The sequence below is a fragment of the Rhineura floridana genome, chromosome 20 (assembly GCF_030035675.1).
Source record: "Rhineura floridana isolate rRhiFlo1 chromosome 20, rRhiFlo1.hap2, whole genome shotgun sequence".
Lineage (NCBI taxonomy): Eukaryota > Metazoa > Chordata > Lepidosauria > Squamata > Rhineuridae > Rhineura > Rhineura floridana.
The window spans coordinates 1,728,357-1,752,593 of NC_084499.1; the positions used below are offsets into that span (position 1 = coordinate 1,728,357).

General features: G+C 44.9%; 1 protein-coding gene and 1 pseudogene across 1 annotated transcript in view; both read left to right on the plus strand.

Annotated features, from left to right (window-relative positions):
• LOC133373811 (lipocalin-like) overlaps positions 1-24,237 on the plus strand; it is a 390,232-nt gene that overhangs the window by 46,863 nt on the left and 319,132 nt on the right. The gene's annotated exons all lie outside the window — the stretch shown is intronic.
• On the plus strand, positions 19,420-19,538 carry LOC133374079 (5S ribosomal RNA; annotated as a pseudogene).

Consider the following 24,237-nt stretch of genomic DNA (forward strand, 5'->3'; position numbering starts at 1 on the left):
ATGTTCTCATCCTCAATCCAGGATGAGAGTTTATTTTTTAAGTAGCTGGTGTATAATTTCCCTGTAACTGAAAGGAGACTAATTGGGCGGTAGTTATTAGGGTCGTCTCTGGGACCTTTTTTATGGATAGGAATGATTATGGCTTCCCTCCAAGCTTGGGGAATTAAGCCCGTGTTGTTGATAAGGGTAAATAGGTTGGCCAAAATAGGAGCCCACCAATCCTTGTGGTTCTTCAATAACTCAGGAGGTATATTGTCGATTCCTGGTGCTTTGGCAGATTTTAATTTAATAATTAAATCGGCTATTTCTTCCTGAGAAACAGGGGGCCATAATATTGTGTTTGAGAGGTCAAAGGTGAAAGGGTAATATGAAGAAGAATGCAAAGTATCATGTTGTATAATAGTATAATAATGTTCCCATATATGGGCAGGGATATTACATGGCGCAAAATAGGCAGGTCTCGTTATGCCTGAAATAATAGACCAGAAACCTTTAGAGTTTTTGGTTTTGGAGGCCAGCACTAGGGCTTTCCAGCCCTCCATTTGAGCTTGTCGTTTTTTGGTGGCTAGAATCGTCTTATATTTCTTTTTTGCTATGTAGTATTCCGGGGGGAGGTTGCTACTATTACGTTGTTGGTAGCATGTATATACCAGATTTAGTTCCTTTTTAGCGGTTCTGCACTCTTGATCAAACCAGATAGGCAAGCCAGCTCTGGGGTTTGCCCTGTTGTTATTCGAATTGGGAGCTAATATCAGATTTAGTGACTCTATCAAGGATTCATATGTGATTAGGGCTGTTGGGATATTTGAGGTATTTTTTAAGTGCTGCTGGATGAGTTTAGCAGGAGGTGAAGCGATAAATGCAGCTATCTTAGAAGCTATTAGTGGGGTCCAAGTTTGTCTTTTGTGTGTGAGTTGGGCTGTATTGGATCCCGGTTGATGTTTCATCGGTAATCTAGTTCTCTCATTTAGCTGGATTGAAAAAGTTAGCGGGAGGTGATCGCTGTCAAATCTCGTTCCCACGGAAAAGTTAACAATAGCATATAATAGATGGTGAGGGATGATAACATAATCTATGACACTGCCACCTCTGCTGGATAAGAAGGTATATTCAGCACATGCATCCCATGGTTTTAGACCGTTAAGAATGTTAAGACTACGGTTTCCTAATAGACGAGTTAAGCATATGCCCGGGTAGTTTACCTTGTGGTCTTTAGAAGCCCTGTCAGGTAAATGAGCATATTGATCGTTATCCTCCCCACCCCACAATTTCGAGGCCATAAGGGTGTCATTATTAGGGCCCATTCTAGCATTGAAATCACCCATTATGATTAGGAAGGCTTTAGGATGACTTGCCTCCAACTTTGTTATATAAGCCTCTAATTCGTCCCATTTTTTATCAACTTCAGCCCTTGAGGTTAATGGAGGCATATAAACGTTAATTAATAACAATTCTAAAGTAGGCAAGGACAACAGAAGAGACACAGCAATGTTCGTACAAGGGGAGATATTGTACAGGTGTGCAGTCAAGGCGGTAGATATTAAGATTGCCAATCCGCCTTTGGCTCTGCCTTTACTGTCCCCATCAGGGGGATTAGCTGGAAGATCAACCGTATAGTAGCCATCGATGAGTAAAGAGTGTGTGTACCATGTCTCCTGTAAAAATATTATGTCATAATGGTGTAAATAAACAAGTAGTTCAGAATTGTTAAGCTTGTTGTTCCACCCTGCTATATTCCATGATATAATTTGCAGAGGCAGCTGGGTTAATGAAGGATTTCGATTACAACCAGGAGGGGATGGTGAAGGAGCAGTTGTGGGACCGCAAAGTAGCGATATTTTGTGGGTAGGGTGTCACTGTATTTCTTCTATGCGGTTTAGAGAGCCAGAAGGGTCTGCAAAAATTGCTCCGGATTTCTTGATGGGGATAGAATTCGATTTCTTCGTATTGAAAGGATTGGCTTTAGAATGTTCCTTAGCTGTGCAGGGAGAATTTGGCCGGAGTTCCGGAGGGCTCTCTGTGTCGTTCATAACTTTCAGTCGGAGGATTAGATTATGAAGATTATTGATTATCTGCGTACGTTCTGAGTTTGGAAGTTGAAAGTATAGATCCTTGAGTTGTTGCTCCTCCGGATCCAGTTCATTCGTCAACATCGCTGGGGTGTGTGGCCGGGAAGAGGGGGCTTGTGTATTAACTTCCGATTGAGGGCTGCACTGTATAGAAGACACCGAGTTGTCATATGATGGAGTTGTCTGGATTTGCAAGATGGGCTCCTTGGAAGGTTGATGGAAGGATGTAACTAAAGGTATGGGGGGGCAGAATTAACATAATATCTTTGAATTGTTAAGCCTAGGTCCATAAAATCCTCCCTTCTGTGATAGATCTGGTTGGCAAGTATTGACGAGTGCAAAGTGACTATCAGACGAGTATATTTAGTATCTATAGATATATTGATCAAGGACTTAATGTAGCTTGTGTTGTATAAAGGATGAAGCAGGCAGGCAAAACATTTGTCAAGAAAAGGGATACTTGGAAATGGAGGACATCTATCCAAATACCTTTGGTTATATGACAATACTAATTTGTCTGTTTGCAGAGCAAGGTTCCAGGGATGTCTCTAGGTATTGATAGTAAGAGTCTTTGTATTCTTATGTGGTGACATTCTCAGTTTGCTGAAATGTATATCGCAATTTGAAGGGTCTGGAATATCATTGTTTCCCCCAGGTTTTGAGTGGGCATCATTCTTTTGTAGACTGTTTGTATTGGTGAATTTAGAGTTGATCTGATATTGTTTCTTAAGAGTTGAGTTAGTAGTCTGAGAGTCGAGGAGCTTAAATAATGGCTTGAAATTAAGTTTATTGCTTGGGGAAATTTTGGTGGCTTTGAGATTTTTTGATTTCTTAGATTTGGTCTTTTGTTTTTGTTTCTTGGCCGTTAAAGGTTTTTTAGTTGATTTGTTGTTGTTATTCTTCACTTCAGATGTATCGCTTAAGTTTGAGTCCTTTTGCACCTTAGCATCTAACAGGGTTACCGGGGCTCTTTGCTCTGCCGACTCCTGGGAGAGGTGAGTGCAAAATGATTTCACCAGGGTGGTGAGTAGGCTGTTTGTTTCTGCAAGGAATCCTTTCACCAAAGTCAATTCCTCAAGCAGTTCTACTGGCCAACCGGAGTTGGAAATCATAGGTACCGAAGGGGGAGTAAAGGTTTGGATGTAAGGTGTTGGAGACAGTTCTGATAACGTAAATGATTGTCTTGGTGAATCATGAACTGAGTCAATGGTTATCATTTCAGTGTATGCGCTCTCAAGGTCTGTGTTTGACATACAATTAAAACCAGCGTCTCTTAGTTCATCTGCCAGGGATTTTGCAGCTACGGTTGCAGCATAAGCTTTGACTGAAAAAGGGTGTTCTAAAGTCCATTCATACGTCTGTAGGGAAGGAGGGTTAAGTGCCGGGTTGTTGGAAGAGCCTGTTGAAGTGTGCAGTGAATCCTGTGCATAAGGGAAGTAGTTCGTAATTTTTGTTTGCATTTTGCTCTTTGGACTAGCTCCCTCCATTGCCCCACTCACTGCTTATGCTAGTAATCACTTGTGGGCAGAAGCCGAAGAGCTTAGAGTGATTTATAGAGTCGTTTACAGTAACTAGTTCAAAGAACTGTTGAGGGATTGATGGGAGTTAAATGTCAGTGATCAAATTACACAGCATTCACAGCTTCGGCATTTTTTATGTAGAGACTGCTTCATTAGAGCCTTCGGCTGACGTTCGTGAGTAATGGCGATTTCTCCTCCACTTTAAAGCTTTCTTATCTTATCAAACGGAATGGAATAAAACTCACAAAGAGTGTACGACAGTTATAGATATTTCCTTTAAATCAACATGTATGATGGATCTCCAGAGTCAAGATAGTTTGTAAATCCCTTTGGCAAAAAGCTAAGCGAGCAAGGAATAGTTCTTACCGGAAGAAGATCTCACCGGGAGCCCTACAATTCTGCAGTTCCCAGGATTATTCCTGGGCGCCACGCATGGTTCCCAACTGAGCTGACGCCCAGCCAGCCTGGTGGCTCCAGAACTGTGAGTGGATGCCACAAAGATTTCCGCTGGCACCACCTCCTCTGGTCCCCCTCTCCCTCCAGCTTCACCTGACTTGGATGGCTCTGCCTAAGAAAAAATGCTCAACCAAAGAAACCAAATTGGGCCATTTTTATTATAGTTTAGAATACACATCCTTACATATTATTTTCTCTGCTTTGATTTATTTCATGTATGTAAATATGTTTATACAGTTATGTATTTCTCTATTATTTTTGTTTTTATTTTATTTTTTATACAAATATGATGACCATGATGCATCTTTGCTTCATTGTAATCTTCTCATTTTTCAATAAAGATTATTTTAAAAAAGACTTCTTTAGTAAAGTACAAAAAATAGACTTCCTTGCCTTATTCTGCTACACGGTGTTAGGGTGGAGGTGGGCTGGCCAATTGCTCATTCCATTTTGCCAATTTTACTATGCTAGAGATAGAACCACAAAAGTGTTTTATCCCATAAACCCCAACAACATCTCCGCACGCCACACATTGCAGCAATCCAGTCTGGAGGTTACCAGTGCATGGGAGACAGGGCCAGGCTGCCCCAGAGCAGAAATGACCATAGTCAGAGCTTGGAAAGGTTACTTTTTTGAACTACAACCCCCATCAGCCCAATCCAGTGGCCATGCTGGCTGGGGCTGATGGGAGTTGTAGTTCAAAAAAGTAACTTTTCCAAACTCTGCCATAGATACCTTACCAGCTGAAGCTGGCAAAAGGCATTCCTAGCTCCTGAGGTTACCTGGGCCTCTAGCGACAGAGGTGGATCTAGGAGCACCCCCAGAATATGAACCTGCTCCTTCAGGGAGAGTATGACCCCATCCAAAGCAGGCGATTGACCAATTATCTGAACTCAGGAACAGTTCACCCGTAATGCCTCTGTCTTGTCAGGATTCAGACTCAGTTTGTTGGCCCTTATCCAGCCCACCACAGAATCCAGGAATCAGTCCAGGGCTTGCATGGCCTCTCCCAATCCAGATGTTACAGAGAAATAGAGCTGGGTATCACCAGCGTACTTTCGCTCTACATCTCCTTATGACCATTCCCAATGGAGTCATGTAGATTTTAAATATCATACTGGTGATGAGACACTTTCCTCCACTCCACCTGAGGGCAACAGTCTAGCTGAGGGGACTCTGAGCACATATAGCTCTATCTTCCTCCGCTTCAATTCCATTGTGCCCCCTCCCCCTCCAGCATCTGCCGCCTCTCTCCACCTGAGTACACAACATGCTTTTGCCCCCTGACAATCTCTCTGGCTGCATCCCAAATCCTCCCCCAAGTCTCCTGCGTCTTCCCCTGGACCAGAAAGGAACAGGTGACAGGAAGTGTATACACTACGGATGTGCTAGAATTCGCTTATTCTCAGTATCTGAGGACCGGATTTTAATGCAGTGAATTTCCGTGGCTATTTTTGAAAGTGGACTTTCAGAAAATAAATCTGCTTCTAACACATTGATTGTTAAGAATGATAATTTATCAATATTTTCTTTTAAAAGGGAGGCAGGGCTAGGAGAGCCCTACAGATTTGAGATGGGGTTCGCTGTCTAGTTCCGATCCACTTGTTTTCCCTTTTTTTGTTTGCCCTTGCTTTGGCACGTGGCGATCCGATCCGCTGGGGGGGTGGTTTGGTTGCTAAAGAAATTGTGTAGTTTTTAACATAAATGCTTATGTAAATTATCACGGTGTTCCACGTGGTTTATTTTTTCTTGTTTATCACACCTACACACTCTCAAGGATGCATCAACAGAGGAAATTATGAAGATAATTGCATGAGATTGGGGGGAAAATGAAAACAAAAATCCATGCTAATTACTGCTGCGGCCGGCCGCATGAAATCAGTGTCAGTCTGAAAAGATATCGGACTGTTGAATTCAGTCAGAATCCGGTGCTAAGTCTGATTTAGTGGATATTCTCCCCCATCTCTGCTACAGACTGGAGGTTCCCAGTCCTGAACAAGTAACGACCCGCTCACAAACAAAATTGGCTTGATCCTGATTTGTTTTCCATGATCCTCTTTGGAATAATCCTGTTATTGTTAACACCAATTTGTCCGTCGTGGCATTCATGTCTTAAGGGTTTGAACCCAAAGCAAAGTATTCCTGCTGAGGCCATGACAGAGGGCTCCACTGATGTTCTGAGTTGCCGGAGCAAGCTTGGTTCTTTGTCCTGGACAACTAGGGAGAAGTTCCTTCCTGTCGTCCACCTGTAAGAGGCAGTGCCTCGTTGTCATCCCTGCTGATGTGGCAGCATGCAACCCAGGCTCATAATTACGATTTGGGTGGAGAGTAAGTGATGGTGAAAGCAGCTGAGGTTATGTTTATTGTTTTGCTTTCCAAGGAATGCAGTGACCTTGTCTCCCCCTCTCCTAAACTCTTCTTCCCCTGCTTTAGATAAGAGGAGTGAGACCTTTGCTAACTGATTCCAGGCCAAATGCCCACTGGGTCCTGGGCCAACGCAAATGGCAACCTGCAATGGCTCTTTGTGTTGTATGAAGTTATCCAAAAAGTGACCTTGTGGGGCAACCCTCCTCATGCCAACAATAATCTTACATCTGCTGCTGGAAACGTGGCTTGTGGGCCAGGGAATCTGGAGATGTATCTGATGCAAGCCTTTAGGAGCTGGAAGGTCAGGCGAGAGGAGCACAGCAAGGCTCTATAAAAGCAGGAGACCCCAGAAAACGTGGGCCAGCCTTTTTCCAGTCTTCCAGAATATTCTCTTGCTGGGAACGGACAAGAAGCTGAAGATGAAGGTCTGGCTGATTGGGCTGGGTCTTGCCCTCTGCTGCGCTGCACATTCCGAGGTCTATGAATTTGAAAAGTGCAAACCGGGTCAGGTAAGTGCAGAGTGGAGAAAGGGCACAGCAATGGGCAGGTTTTCTCTGGGTTACTCTGGATTCAACCCCCCATCCCTGTTTCAGTGGGTCTCCAAAGCACTTGGCTTCCATTCTGAAGGGCTCCAGCTTTTGTAACCGTTATGCTTTTTAACCAGCGTTTGGAACATTTTGATGACTGCTGCAATCCTGTACACACTTCCCAGGCAGTAAGGCTCACTAAACTCAATAGGACTTACTTCTGAGTAGACATGTATGCAATTATAAGGCATTAGCTCTGGTCTTCCATTGAGCCCCAACCTGACACCATAGTGAAACAATCCCAGGGAAGGGAGACATTATTTTGGGAAGAATTTCTCAGTGTGGGGCTGTCCATCCCTTTAAGTGCAAGGAAGCCTTAATGGATGCTTGTATCTGTGCAAACTGAAACTGCGCATTAGGGGTGTGATGTGGAATCTACTGGTTACTCAGCCAAAAGTTTAGTCAGTGACTTAGTGGGCCTCAGTTTTAGCGGCTGAGAGTATTTAGAGTTTAGTTATTGAGGCTGATCATATGAACATGTTTTCCTTTAGTACAGAGGTCACTAACCTTTTTTGACTAGAGGGCACATTTCAGATTTGAACAGAGTGCTGGGGACACCAGTCACAAAATGACTGCTATTGGGAATGGCATAATGCAAAATGGCTGCCATGGAGGTGTGTGGCATAACAGAAAATTAGAGAGGAGTCATGGTGAATTTTTCCCCATAATTGTATTTCATACTAGCAAAGGCTTGATCAGTTGCATTTCTGCCTGCCAGACAGATGTTAAAGGCACAAGAACCCTGTTTTTCCCCAATGCCAACCCTAAACCAAAGCCTAGGCTGCCATCCTGCACCGGTCTACTTGAAAATAAGTCTCATTAAAACCAGGACTTACTTCTATGTATATGTATACCATTGTACTGTAAGTTATCTAATCAGTGCATGCTTAATGAGTCCCTGATCTTTAGCTCCTGCAAAGCAGCAGACATGCCTAAGCCTCTTTGTAGGGTTTTCACATTTGTCTTTTGCAAGGACAGGGATTCTTTACCCACATGAGTATTATGCAGCAGTATTTGCAGAAAATAATTTCTAGGCACTACCTGATTTCAGTACAGGAAAGATGCATCCTAGTTGCTAGGAAAGAAGAAAGGGCAAACTAGGGGGATTCCAAAGACTAGGAAAGAAGGCAGAAGCAGGTAAAGCACATTAAAAGGGAGGGGGAAAGACCCACTTTTTAGGACCCCTGGGGATTCTTTTTGCCAGGTGTCTAAGCAACTCCCTTACCAATCTCAGCTCTGACTTCACTCATTGGCTAATAACATTTGACAGGCAGGAGCAGTCAGGCTGGCTCATTTCACAGAAATCATTTAGAAGGGAGTCTGCACATTTTGCTTCGTAACTTTCTTTCTAGCAGGGCTAGAGATGTACTTCTTTGTTTAAAATAAAATCTCAAATTCTGGTCTACCTGCTGGAGGCGCCACTGAAAGGCCTTCCTGGGTGCCATGGCACCTGTGGGCGACAGGTTTAGGCAGGCAATGGCCAGCTTTAATGCAAGCTAGCCTTGGGTAGAGACACACTTACTGTTGTGCCAGTTCCAGTTCATCTCCTCCTCTCTTTTCTGAAAACAGGGGCACATGACGCTATCTGTTTACTCAAAAACCTGGTTGGATCAGCTCCATTGCATTTCCCCCCCTTCAAATCAGCTTCAGATTGCCGATTGGCTGGTTATGGTGTACAAAGCCCTATACAGCTTGGGACCGGTAGACCTGAAAGACTGTCTCATCCCAGATGAGGGCCTTCTGCAGATACCATCTTATCAGGAGGTCCATTCCGCACAACATAGGAAATGGACCTTTAGAGTGGCATCTACCCTTTGAAATTCCCTCCTGTTAAATATTAGGCAGGCACCATCTCTGTTATCTTTTTGGTGCCTACTGAAGACCTTCCTCTTTCGACAAGCCTTTTAAGTAGAGACCTTTTCCCAGTCTGCTTCTGTGTTGGAATTGCTTTTTAATGTTTTAAAATCTTTTTTTAAATGATGTTTTAAAAGATGTTTTGTTTTAATACATTTTAAAGTCTTTTGTTTTTAATATGTTTTAGAGTGCTTTTAGGGTTCTTGTTTGCCTCCCTGGGCTTCTTCTGGGAGGAAGGGTAGGATATAAATTTAATAAATAAATAATTATTTATTTATTAGATGCCCCCCTCATCTATGAGTGGATGTAGGAACTTAACCTTATTCTTTCTATATTATTCCTACTTCTGGTACCAAAGTTTCTGTTAAACGAGTCATGTCCAGGGACGCATCTACTTTTGTTAACTGAGATATTGTTGTTATGTGCCTTCAAGTAGATTAGGACTTATGGCGAGCCTATGAATCTTTTTTTAAAAAATATGTTCATAGGGTTTTCATGGTAAGAGGTATTCAGAGGTGGTTTACCATTGCCTTCTGGCTGAGGTATTACTGTACTGACAATAATATACACAGATGCATTATATTAGGGGAAAATACCTGCCAAAATGTGTGTATTCGGCTAAATTGCATACAAAAATGGATACCTTTGTGGAAATGCACATGAAAATGCAGAATAACTTTTGTGTGAGCAATTGTTTTAAATCCAAGAGTGATGCAGACATGGGGTGACCTTATGTTAAGACTGGAAAATGAGGAACTGCACAGAACCCCAGGATTCATCCACCCCTAGCATCTACCTCCTGTTGTGCTAGGGAACATGGGAAGGTTAAAGAAAGGCATTGCGAGCGCCTCAGGCCCACACTAACAAGGTACAGCAGGGACTGACATGCCAGTGACTAGGGGCAGAAATTGTTCTGGGTCAATAGGGGTCACTGGAGGGTGTGCTGTGGGATGTGTATTCTGACTGAGGCCACAAGGCCAGGGCCTTGGTATAGGGCAGAGACTTCACATGATCTGCAAATAAGCTCCCAGTTTTGGATAGAAACACTCTTGAACCAGATGGGCAGCCATGAATTTCAATCTGGAACCCCCAGAGTTTTCCTACCTCTTCTGAATGGGCCACCCTTGGCTGCTAACCTTTTTTGTCTTTATCAGCTCCTAGGGAACTGGTACACAATCGCCTTTGCAACTAACTGCACGTGGCTTTCAAACTATTTAGATGACATGCTAATGGTGATGGCCACCGTAAGTGCAACGGACGATGGAGGTATCAAAATCTCTTCCAGAGTGCCAACGTAAGTGTGCCAGACATTTGCCCATCCTTTGTTTGGCTATTATTATCCCAAAATATCAGAGGGAGGCCTACACATCTGCAATAAAATTTCACACACCGTCTGGTAGAAATTTTGAATTTAAAAGTTTGAATTTGAGAGAGATGCTTAACAAAAAATAGAATCTTTAGACGTGTTGGTAACAATGACAAGGCAATAATGTCACATATCAGGTGACCGTATCCAATGCATTGTAGCCTGTTTGTTCTGAAACGTCCACATGCAACAGTACCTATACTTGGAGAATGTGGCAAAAATGCTTTAATTAGAAAAGTAGAGTTTTGAGAGGGGGGTTGCTATCAGATTGGAGCTAGCAGGGGTTTCCTTTTCCCCCAAATGCAAAGATGGTGTTTGTTCTATCACTGAAAGATACACCAGAAAAACACCACCATCAATAATATCTCCATGCTCTTAAGAGTGCACAGCAAACATCACCAGAGCATGACAGCCAACTCTGTGCGGAGAGAATCTAGCAAGATTTTAGGCCTCTCTGTAACTTGTGGGGCTCCTTCTCCTTCTGATGTGCCACCTGGCCAACTGTGCCATGGGAGCAGGATTTGGGGGCCGAAGGAGCCTGTAAATGCGGCAGGGCTGGATGGATTAACACATTTTGAAGTGAAACATGTGAACATCTAGAGAGGGGGTCCCTCCCGTGAGACTGCGGAGTCCAGAGCCTCAATGGCCTAAACTGTGCCATTGCTCCTCCTTGTGGCATAATAACGTTCCTCTTCATCTCATTTCCAGGCCTTACGGCTGCTTTAACATGGAAGTCGCCTTTCCGAAAGGCGAAGATGGATTGTATTCCTGCAATACCGGTCTGTATGAGTGAAATCTTGCTCAGTTTTAACCTGTTACACCCACGCACCCCACTTCCCCGCGCAGTGTGAGAAGTTCCAGGGGCACAGCCAGGTTTGGCTCCCTTTGGAAGGAGAGAGGACTGGAAATGTAAGGCGTTGCTGTAATATTTGAGTTTATTTACGCATCTACAAGTTGAGTGTAGGTGGGGCGTGCAGCAGCTCAACTCTCCACTGCCCTCCCCCATGCAGGATCCCCAGAGAATAGAGTGGCCAGTTAGAACTGCCAAAAGGTAGGGCACGGATTTGCATGGACTAATTTAAATGTGTAGATGCAAATTTAGGAATGATTTCTCTATCTTAACTAGAAATACAAAATATCTCAGTAGAGCGAGGAGACCGTGGCCTCCATGCCTGTTTTGTCTGGTGGATAGGAGCTGCCACTGCTGGTGGGAAACCTTCAAGCCCCCTGCTGCTCTCCCCCCTCTCTTATTTTTCAGCCAGAGTTTGATCAAACAGCCCTTCAGACATAAGACTGCATCTGTGACATGGGACACATGTTCCCCTCCCCACCAGAGAGGCCCCTGGCAGCCCCCCAATTCCCGCTGGTCTTTAGAGCATAAGAAACAGCCTTGCAGCAGCTAGATCATGCCAGAGGGGGCCCATTTGCCCAGCATCCTGGTCTCACAGCGGCCAACCAGATGCCCCAGTGGGAAACCCAAAAGTAGGACCTGAGCACAATAGCCTCCCCCTGGTATAGAGCCATCATTACTATGGGGTAGCCACTGGTCGCCTCACTCTTTACGGTGAATCTGTCTGCTCCCCTTTGAAGCAGCACACGTTGGTGGCCATAGGAGCCATAATGGATTGCAGAGTTTAATTCTGCACTGTGGAAAGAAGTCCTTCCTTTCCTCTGTCTGGAGTCTCCCCACATTTACCTTCCTTGGATGACCTCATTGACTTCTGGTGTTATCATGATGAAATGGAGAAAAGCTCCTCATCCTCCAGGGCTGGAAAGTTCTCTCCATTTCTCACTTTTCCCATCTGAAATTCAGTTCTCCACATTTCTGTAGCAATTTGTGATTTTTAAAAGAAATTCTTTAACGTTTTAGTGCAAATTTCTCCCAATAAACACATTTTTGCAAGCAGCTTTGACTAATGTACATATTTTGCAAGCAATTTCTTGTCATATAATGCATTTTTATATGTTATTTTCACTCGTATATTCATTTTTATGCACACGTTCCTCTAATATATGCATTTTGGTAAGCATGGGTAGGTTGGCGAACTGCACTGTAGAATTCAGATGTGTGAATTTTGAAGGCTGGCTGTATTTCGGTTCTCATATTGTTCTGGAAAGTGCGAATTTGATCGATTCAGCTTCAAATTCAAAGCAGAAGACCATCTAGGGAGGCGATTGGACCCTTGGATGATAAGGGAGTCAAAGGTGTACTAAAGAACGATAAGGAGATTGCAGAGAAGCTAAATGAATTCTTTGCATCTGTCTTCACAGTGGAAGATATAGGGCAGATCCCTGAACCTGAACTAACATTTGCAGGAAGGGATCTGAGGAACTGAGACAAATAGTGGTAACGAGAGAGGAAGTTCTAAGCTTAATGGACAATATAAAAACTGACAAATCACTGGGCCCGGATGGCATCCACCCGAGAGTTCTCAAAGAACTCAAAGGTGAAATTGCTGATCTGGTAACTAAAATATGTAACTTGTCCCTCGGGTCCTCCTCCGTGCCTGAGGACTGGAAAGTGGCAAATGTAACGCCAATCTTCAAAAAGGGATCCAGAGGGGATCCTGGAAATTACAGGCCAGTTAGCTTAACTTCTGTCCCTGGAAAACTGGTAGAAAGTATGATTAAAGCTAGATTAACTAAGCACATAGAAGAACAAGCCTTGCTGAAGCAGAGCCAGCATGGCTTCTGCAAGGGAAAGTCCTGTCTCAGTAACCTATTAGAATTCTTTGAGAGTGTCAACAAGCATATAGATAGAGGTGATCCAGTGGACATAGTGTACTTAGACTTTCAAAAAGCGTTTGACAAGGTACCTCACCAAAGGCTTCTGAGGAAGCTTAGCAGTTATGGAATAAGAGGAGAGGTCCTCTTGTGGATAAGGAATTGGTTAAGAAGCAGAAAGCAGAGAGTAGGAATAAACGGACAGTTCTCCCAATGGAGGGCTGTAGAAAGTGGAGTCCCTCAAGGATCGGTATTGGGACCTGTATTTTTCAACTTGTTCATTAATGACCTAGAATTAGGAGTGAGCAGTGAAGTGGCCAAGTTTGCTGGCGACACTAAATTGTTCAGGTTTGTTAAAACAAAAAGGGATTGCGAAGAGCTCCAAAAAGACCTCTCCAAACTGAGTGAATGGGCGGAAAAATGGCAAATGCAATTCAATATAAACAAGTGTAAAATTATGCATATTGGAGCAAAAAATCTTAATTTCACATATACGCTCATGGGGTCTGAACTGGCGGTGACCGACCAGGAGAGAGACCTCGGGGTTGTAGTGGACAGCACGATGAAAATGTCGACCCAGTGTGCGGCAGCTGTGAAAAAGGCAAATTCCATGCTAGCAATAATTAGGAAAGGTATTGAAAATAAAACAGCCGATATCATAATGCCGTTGTATAAATCTATGGTGCGGCCGCATTTGGAATACTGTGTACAGTTCTGGTCACCTCATCTCAAAAAGGATATTCTAGAGTTGGAAAAGGTTCAGAAGAGGGCAACCAGAATGATCAAGGGGATGGAGCGACTCCCTTACGAGGAAAGGTTGCAGCATTTGGGGCTTTTTAGTTTAGAGAAAAGGCGGGTCAGAGGAGACATGATAGAAGTGTATAAAATTATGCATGGCATTGAGAAAGTGGATAGAGAAAAGTTCTTCTCCCTCTCTCATAATACTAGAACTCGTGGACATTCAAAGAAGCTGAATGTTGGAAGATTCAGGACAGACAAAAGGAAGTACTTCTTTACTCAGCGCATAGTTAAACTATGGAATTTGCTCCCACAAGATGCAGTAATGGCCACCAGCTTGGACGGCTTTAAAAGAAGATTAGACAAATTCATGGAGGACAGGGCTATCAATGGCTACTAGCCATGATGGCTGTGCTCTGCCACCCTAGTCAGAGGCAGCATGCTTCTGAAAATCAGTTGCCGGAAGCCTCAGGAGGGGAGAGTGTTCTTGCACTCGGGTCCTGCTTGCGGGCTTCCCCCAGGCACCTGGTTGGCCACTGTGAGAACAGGATGCTGGACTAGATGGGCCACTGGCCTGATCCAGCAGGCTCTTCTTATGTTCTTATGTTCTTAAATACAAACTGAATTGAATTTATTGACCATTCCTGTTGCTCTCTACTTTCTCTGGACCATGCATAGTTTTATACACCTTTTACTCACTTTTTTTTGTAAACTAAAAAGCCCCAGAGGCTGCAACCTTTCCTCACACGGGAGTTGCTCCATCCATTTTGGTCGCCCCTTGCCATCTGTACAATATCCTTTTTGAGGTGAGGCAACCAGAACTATACACAGTATTCCAAATGCAGCTGCACCATAGATTTGTATAGATCGGCAGTTTAATTTTCAGTCCCTTTCCGAACTATCCCTAGCATAGAATCCATTTTTCCCCAGCTGCCACATCCTGGGTCGATGTCTTCATCAAGCTGTCCATGACGACCTCAAGGTCTTGATGCTGATCAGTCACTACCACCTTGGACCTCATTTTTTGCTCCCCTTTACACTTTCACTGAATCACGTTTGCCATTTTATTGCCCATTCGCCCAGTTTGGAGAGATCGTTTTGGAGCTCTTCACAATCCCTTTTTGTTTTAAACATCCTGAACAAACGTGGCTACACCACACGTTCATGAGCCTCTCAGAGCTCAAACGTCCACCCTCTGCTTCTTTCTCACTCCCCAGAGTGGCCGTGTTTCCTTTTGTTGCTTTTCATAGCTGCACAGACACAGTGATATGTCTTCGTGGGGTGGGGAGTTAGTGACAGAGGAACAGCAGCTTTTGCCAAACCATTTCTCAACTGCCAGATACACTATCTCTGAGTAGAGATGGAAAGATCTGGCAGTTTTGGTTCTCTCAGTTACTCATTTTGCCAATCTTAAATTCAGTTCACCGCATTTCTGCAGCAATTTGCGAATTTGTTTTTTTTTAAATCCTCATGAAAATTAATGAGCATTTTAGTGCTCCTAATAAACACATTTTGTAGGAACTTTTGAACGCATGGACACATTTTTGCAAACAATTTCTTCTAATATAGAAATGTTTATATGCTATTACACTAATATAGTCATTTTTACCTAATGCACATTATTACCTAATAAATGCATTTTTGTAAACATCGGCTGGAGAACTGCATCGTAAAATATGGATACGTGCGAATTTTGGATCTATTTTGGTTCTCATATTGCTTGGAAAGTGTGAACTTTCCACCTTTACATTCAAGCTGAATCGAATTTCATCCTTGTCCCTGCGTAACCTGTTCAAATCATGCCTAGCCCTGGCAGTGAAGTAATATCAAGGAATCAGATTACTCACAAGTAGACTCCTTACTCATGAATAGGCCAAGGACTCTGGGTACATACATACTGTGCATTGTCAGTATTTGGCCTAGACCCGGTGCTTTTGAGGACTGGGGGGGCAGTGGCTCCTCCTCTGATTTTTCCAGGGGTTCTTCATCAGTTGTCAACCTGGAGGCCCCTCTAGAGAATCCTCAGCATTAGATTGAGGGGTCTCTGCCTGCTCTTCGAGGTCCCTGACCTGTGGGGTGTTTGATTCATCCCATGAGGACTCCATGTGTAATACCAGGTCAGGGATAGACTAGGCATGATGCACTCTTCCCCCGCCCCCGCCTCCTTATTTCCCTGTGCCTAATTTTAGGTTGTAAACTTCTTAGGGGATAGGGACTTTTTTCCTTTTACTTTGTAAAATGCCACACACACAGATGCATTTATTTATTTATTAAATTTATATCCCACCGTTCTTCTCAGTAGGAACCCAGGGTGGCAAACAAAAATGCTAAAGCCCTCTAAAACATCTTAAAAACAAAAGACTTTAAAACAAATTAAAACATCTTTAAAAACATATTAAAACAAAACATCTTTTTTTAAAAAGCTTTAAAAACATCTTAAAAAGCAATTCCAACACAGATGCAGACTGGGATAAGGTCTCTACTTAAAAGGCTTGTTGAAAGAGGAAGATCTTCAATAGGTGCCAAAAAGATAACAGAGATGGTGCCTGTCTGTTATTTACGGGGAGGGAATTCCAAAGAGTCGGTGCCACTACACTAAAGGTCTGCTTCCTATGTTGTGTGGAATGGACCTCCTGATGAGATGGTATCTGCAGGAGGCTTTCATCTGCAGAGCACAGTGACTGACAGGGTATATAAGGGGTAAGGCGATCTTTATTGGCCACCACACCTATGGAAGGTCAGCAATTGATGGCGTCACAGATCAGCGACATGTTACCATCATTCAGTTGGAGAAGCCCACTCCTTTTGGCAAACTGGCTCCCTACTCACCCACCCCACACAAACAACCACACAAAATATCTACCACATCCTGCTTGGAGTCCCAGAGAACTAGTGTTCAAAGTGTGTCACAACGAGTGACTGTGAGGGAGGTACACACTGTTGTGTACAGGGAGGAGGCACTTTGAATCCTACAATGTACTTACTGTTTTAGGAGCGTACAGAATATTTTGAGAGAGCCTGACTGGGTGGGTTTTCCCCCACATCTTGCATGTACCTTTAAAATTAGAGGCCAACAGCCATAACTGACTCTGGTCCATCCGAATGCATGCAGCCACCTTCCAACCTCAGCTTCCCAATAGCTCTCCACCCCCACCCTCTTAATCTCTTTCCAAAAAATTCACTGAACTGTGGAACTCCTATCCACTGGAAACTCTCCAGGTCTGAGTATTCTCTTGCTGAAAATCGAGCTGGGGGAGTTAAGCATACAATTTAACATTTACCCTCTTTCTCTTTTGTCTGGAGTTTGGAATTTGATGGGTGGGTGTATTTTCCCAGCTATTATACTTTTTCAAATCGGTCCCATGTTGATTAACTTTACATGATTTGTCACTGTATTCCCTTCCCCCCTGCACTGTAGTCCGATTTAACAAGTGGTGTAAAACTACTTAACACACACACACACACATTTATATAACAAGTACAGTCTGCGTCTGTGTTGGAATTGCTTTTAAAGATGTTTTTAAACCTTGTTTTTAAACAATATGTTTTTCAACTTTTTTTAAAAGATACCTTCAAAGCTTTTTAAAATATGTTTTTAAAGTTGTTTTGTTTTAATGTATTTTAAAGTCTGTTTTTATGATGTTTTAAAGTGTTTTTAGTGCTTTTGTTTGCTGCCCTGGGCTCCTGCTGGGAGGAAGGGTGGGATGTAAATCAATAAAGACAAATGCAGGATTCTGCATTTAGGCCACAAAAACAAAATGCACGGGTACAGGAAGGGAAATACCCGGCTTAGCAGTAGTGCGTGTGAGAAGGACCTTGGAATTGTAGTGGATCGCAAGTTGAACATGACCCAGCAGTGTGATGCTGCGGCAAAAAAGGCAAATGCGGTTTTGGGCTCCATAAACAGAGCTATAGTTTCCAGGTCGAGGGAAGTAATAGTCCCACTATATTCTGCATTAGTCAGGCCTCATCTGGAATACTGCGTTCAGTTCTGGCCGCCTCATTTTAAGAAAGATATAGACAAGTTGGAGCGGGTTCAGAAGAGGGCGACAAGGATGATAGCTGGTTTTCCTGCTGTGAGCAGGGGGTTGGACTCAATGGCCTACAAGGTCCCTTCCAACTCTATGATTCTATGATTCTATGAAATAACAATCAAATAAATAAATATAAACAATTGATTTGGTAATATAATGTGCTTTAACAGTTTAGAGCTATCAGGAAAGGAGTGAGTTCAATTTGTTTTTTTTTTGTTTTTTAAGGAAAACTTCCCCACTTCCGCTAGCTTTTGCATTGGTAGCAGAGCAGGAGACCCCCCCACCCCCCACTCCCATTAATTCTGGGCGCCCTCCTCTGTTCTTTTCTCTAGAATTGGGTATGGGAACCATAATAAGCATCAAGACAGACTGTGACACCTACAGCATTAACACTTTTAAGAAGGAAAGGGACGACATGATCTTCATATATGTCACGCTTTACGGTAGGTACCCACCCACTCACACCTTGAGAACGTTTAGTGAGTTGCTACATTTAAATATAGCAACATTCTGCCTATGCAATCAAGGTGGTTTCCAATCCAAACGAATGGTTTACAACAGCCTTTGTCAACTTGGTGCACTCCAGATGTTTCATACTACAACTCCCATCAGCCTTGGTCAATATGGCTGATGGGAGCCGTAGTCCAAAATGTCTAATAATAATAAATAATAATAAAATAATAATATTTTTTTATTTATGAGTCGCCTATCTGGCCGAATTAACGGCCACTCTAGGCGACGTACATTAATACCATAAAATAAATACAGTCTAGAGGGCACCAGGTTGACGATGGCCTATATGGAGACATCCGGAGGGGAGGAGCTAAATGACCAGTGGGAGGGGCTTTGCTAGGTCCCCTCTCCCTTAGATGCCAACAGGTGACATGGACACTGCTAGAGACTCTTCTGGGCAGGGAAGAGCAACATGGCAGTTGGTGCAATGTGTAGTAGAAACATACCCACCACGTGTGAAAAATGGTGCAGCCCGCCCTCTAGGAGTGATGGTGGAAGAGCTCCATGTGCTTTCACAGTGCACAGGCTCCATTGCACACTCATGTGCACCAAAGGCAGATGCCACCTGAGACACCTTCCTGCACAGGCCAGTGATGTGACGGCATGTGTGTGCAGACTGAAAGGAGAGTGGCTCTGTTGGAATTATATTCCTGGCTTTGCATCTGCCAGTTCTTGCAACTGGCCAGACCACTAAAGACCTGAATGAGTGGCTACCTTCCTTCCAAATTCTTTGCAGATCCACTCAACAGGCCCAACGGGTCATAATTTAACACACCCATTTATCATGATTTTCTTTGGAACCACCAGAAACTGCGCCCTCAACACCACATTCTTTTTACGGAAGTGTTGGGCAAAGGTTTGATTTGCACTTTGTCCCCCCCTCCCCATATTTTAAAATAGATTTTGCACAGAAAGCTGCCCTCTAGTGATGGGAATTATGAAAAGCTGTAGGACTCAGGTCTGTCTCTGTTGTATCTTTTCCAGCCAGGCAGAAAGTGGTATTGCCAGAGGTAACGCAGATATATATGAACGAGGTCAAGAAAATAGGTCTGAAGGAAAATGAGATCGCATTCTTGCCCCTGCATGATGGTAAGACCTAAGAGAAGCTGCTGTTGTATGTCCACTAAGGCAGAGAACATCAAACTTTAGTATTTTATTTATTTCTTTATTATTTCATTTATATCCCACCTTTCCTACCACCATACTACCCTGAACTCACCCAATCTCATCTGATCTCAGAAGCTAAGCAGGGTCAGGCCTGGTTACTACTTGGATGGGAGACCGCCTGGGAACACCGGGTGCCGTAGGCTTAGAGGAAGGCAATGGTAAACCACCTCCAAATACTTTTTACCATGAAAACCCCATGGATACATCCAAAAAAGATCCATAGGGTTGCCATAATTTGTAATTGTAATAACTTATTGGCCATAAGTTGTAATTAGAATTGTTGTAAATGAAGGCGTATAACAACAATCCCACCTTTCCTCCAAGATGCTGAAGGTGGCATGCAAACATGGTTCTCCCCCTTCCGATTGGTCCAAGGTCACCCAGCGAGCTTCATGGGGACTTGAATCTGGGTCTGTCAGGTCCTAGTCTGACACTCTAACCACTACACCACAAACTGACTCTATATTCTGTGTTAAGAAACAGATAATCCAATGCGTTTAGAGGTTTGCCAAGCTTTTTTTTTTTTTAGGGCCCATCAAGAAGACATTGAATTCAAGAATGTATCTGTAGAAGTGGAGACTGGCATAAATATGTGGGGTTTTGTGTTTGGATGGAATTCTTGTGTCTTTTTGCACATCCTCATGTTTCATCACACTCACCAATTTACTCACAATCACAAAGTAGGAGTCTAGTTTGGTGCCTTCCAGATGTTGCCTGGCCAGTGCTCAGGGATGATGATGATGACGGGAGTTGGAGTCCAGCCACATCTGGAGGGCACCAGGTTGGGGAAGGCTGCCCCAGTAGTCACCCATGCCACCTTCCCACATTCATGCACACCCCAACGGTTGACTAATACTTCAATAGTCTTGCCTCCCTCCCCTGCCTCCCCCGAATTTGGCACAGAAAGAGACAACAGAGGATGGGGGGAAATAGAGGGTCGGGATAAGCTGGGGAAAGAATATTAATGTTGTTCTCGTTATCCAGACTTAGAGCCAGGGCATACACACCCTGTGCAGCAATGTGTGTTCAGTGCTTGATGCAAGCACCTTTGCAGGCATTGCATCCCCATGTCGTCCCTGTCCCACACTGTTTGCCAATATAAAGCACTATCTGCTGTGGTTGATGGGGCCTGTAGTCCAAAACATCTGGAGGGCACCAGGTTGGGGAAAGCTGCTTTAAAGGACAGGAAATAGTTGTATATAAAGCTGGGCTATGATCTTGTTGGGAAAATGAGCGAACGTCTTGGTTAGCATCAGCCATCTAGCAGAAAAATAAGTAGTTGTGATTGTGACAATTGAGCTGTAGGGTCCAGATGAGCCCTGTAGCTCAGCATCCTGTGCAGACACAGTTTTGACCCTGACCAGGTCTGATCCTTCACCTAGTTTTCAGTGCCAAGGTCTGCAAGAGCTAACTGAAAATGGAGAAGCAAGCCCCTGGGCATAAGCAGAGTGCCTCTCTTTCACTGAAAACACATCCATCTGGGACTGGCTGGGGAGGCCATTCTGGAGCTGAGTGTATAAATTCTGCCTTCTGGGCAGGATTAAGCCTCGGATGCACCTGACATATTCAAAAATGAAGCAATATGCATAGGCCATTGCCTCCGCCCTTTGTACCTTGTGACTGAATTGCCAGCAGTTTGACAGACATAATAATCATGTTTTATTTTCACAGTGGCCTGCACAGATGAAATGGAGTAGGTGAGTTTTCAATTTGCCATTCAATTTAGGGCAAAGGCCTGAAGTAACAGCTTTAGAGCAGTGTGGCTGGTTTGGGAATACCTCCCTTGTTGCCTTCACTCCTACAGTGTACCTTCTGGTGTCTTGGGCTGAACTCGGCAAAACTGCTCCCGCAAAATGCAAATGTTGTCATCTGTAGTAGGAGCCTATTGGCTTGTAGCTGTGACATCACCAAGATGTTCGTAACCCATTGCATGCAGCACAGTTGGAATTTATTGTGATTTTGGGGGGAAGGAGGAAGCATGATCAAGATTATAAAAATAAACAAATGTGCATGTGTTACTTTGATAAAACTCATCTTCTGCATCAGGAGCGGAGCCAGAATGAGGGTTGATCCAACCTGCTGCTGGGATTCATTTTATGAACGTTTGGGTTGTAAACAGCATTCCTCTACCAGCAAAGCCAGCGGATGTGCTTTCTTTGACCAAGGCATGGCACTTTGACCAGAGCATGGCACTGATACCTTCCAGCTAGGCATGGCCATAGCTTAGTGGGAGAGCACACACTTTGCAATGCAAAAGATCCCGGGTTCAAGTCCCAGCATTTCCAGTTAAGCAACCTCAAGCAGACAGGCTGGCAACGACTCCTCTTTCCCTGGGCCTATGGGGAACAGCTGCCTGTCAAGGGTAGACAATGCTGGGCTGGGTGGATCAGTGGTTTGGCTTGCAATAAAGTTACCCCATAAGTTGGATGGGGCCCACAACTCAGTGTACCACGAGCTAGAGGCTGCTTCACGAGCGAGAGGGAGCCCCCAGCTGACGAAGCGTCAAGGCCCCAGCTGACAAAGCGTCAAGGTGAGTTAAGCAGCAGAGTGAGTTCGGCAGCAGGGCGAGGAGGCCAGGCCCCCCCACTTTGCCCGTCTGTTCTGTAACCTCAACTAAACCGCAGTCTCCAACCTATTGACGTAATAAACCTTAAACAAAACTATGCAGGTAAGAAGCCAGCAGGGGTGTGGGGGCTTTCCAGTGTTTTGCACCGCCTGCAGCATGTACGACTATCTGCCTGCTGGACAGCAGTCGTGGGTGTGCTCTCGGTGCAATGAGCTCCTGGCTCTCCAGGAACGACTTCATTTCCTTGAGACCAAGGTGGCTAACCTGGAAAAGCTGAGAGAGGCAGAGAGGTGTGTGGAGGAGGCCTTCAGGCACACTATAGCTGTGTCCCACTCCAAGGATGATAGCTCTCCTGCTATCATGGAGAACGATGGTCTCAGGGAAGCAGAGCATCCAGCTGAGGAAGGGGGAAATGATCCCTTAGAAGGGACCCATTCCTTGGGGGATGAGCAGCTATCCTCTCGTGCCGAGGATATATCTCCAGGGGGTGGAGGGATCCTTGTAGTGGGTGATTCGATCATTAGGAACATAGACAGTGGGGTGTGTGATGGGAGTGTAGACCGCAAGGTGTTTTGCCTGCCTGGTGCGAAGGTTGCGGATATCGCCCGTCGTTTAGATAGTTTGGTAGACAGTGCTGGGGAGGAGTCAGTGGTCGTGGTGCACGTTGGCACCAATGAGATGGGGAAATGCAGCCGTGAGGTCCTGGAAGCAAAATTTAGGTTGCTAGAGACCCAGTGCCTGCAGGAGGAAGGGGAACACCACCATCCCTTCCAGGGAAAGAGAGCCGTTTGCTGCTGCCTGCCTGCTTGCTGCTGCTGCTCGGCCACCACCACCACCACCACCACCACCACCACCTTTTCCCGGTTGGACTTCTGCTCTTCAGGGGCTACGCCTTGCAGGACCAGGCCCCGGTACTCAGCCAGCTGTGGCTGATTTTTTCCACCTGTCCCTTCTCTGGAGGGGATACATAAGCCGGCTGGCTGAGGTGGCTCCTGCTTCGTCTGCCTTTTTCTGGGTCTTCAGTTATGCGCCTGGGAGAGAGGACTCAGAGCCAAGTGGGGAGATTTGAGGGGGCCCCAATTAGCGTAGTGACGGGTAGAGGGAGATATGGCGTTGTGAGGAGGACTTGCCAGGTAAGGGGAACGCGGCCCAGGCAGTTAATGGCTGTGCCTTGTTCCGGTCCTCCCCACACCCGCAGGTTTGTTGGTTGCCCTATCAGCCAGCTCTCAGGCCTCCGGATGCTGCTGCTAAAGGCCAGATCGGTGCATAATAAGATCTCCCTCATTCACGATTTAATTGTGGATGAGGCAGCTGATCTGGCATGTATAACCGAGACCTGGGTGGGTGAGCAGGGAGGAGTCAGTCTCTCCCAGCTATGTCCACCAGGGTACCTGGTTCAGCATCAGGGTAGACCTGAGGGTCGGGGAGGGAGATTGCTGTGGTCTATAGGAGCTCCATCTCCCTCTGCAAGCACCCTGTCCATGTGACTACTGGTCTGGAGTGTTTGCACCTTATGTTGGGTCAGTGGGACAGACTGGGGATTCTGTTGGTGTAACGCCCACCCCGCTGCCCAACAGACTCCCTAGCTGAGCTGACGGAGGTGGTCTCGGGTGTACTGTTGAGATCCCCCAGACTGTTGGCTCTGGGGGATGTCAACATCCATGCTGAGGCCACTTTATCTGGGGTGGCTCAGGATTTCATGGTCTTCATGACAACCATGGGACTATCCTAATATGCCATTGGCCCAACAGGGCATACTCTAGATTTGGTTTTTGCATCTGGACATGGAGTTGGTGATCTGAATGTGGGGGGCCTTACCTCAGTCCCTCTGTCATGGACAGATCACTGCTTGCTGAAGTTTAGACTTACAGAGGCTTTTCCCCTCTGCAAGGGTGGGGGACCTATTAAGTTGGTCCGCCCCCAGAGACTAATGGATCCGGATGGTTTCCAAAGGGCTCTGAGGAGTTTTCCAGTTGATAGGGCTGGCCCTCCTGTCGAGACCCTGGTTGAACTGTGGCATACAGAAATGACCCGGGCGGTTGACATGATTGCTCCTGAGCACCCTCTCCTGTGTAGAGCTCATACGGCTCCATGGTATACGCCAGAGCTGAGAGCGATGAAACAATATAGGAGACGGCTTGAGTGCAGATGGAGACCAGCTCCTAGTGGATGCAATTATATACTGGTAAGTGCCTAGGGTAAGCTGTATTTAGGGGCAGTGAGGGCAGCAAAAAACAATATTTTGCTGCCACTATCAAATCATCACTCTGCCGCCC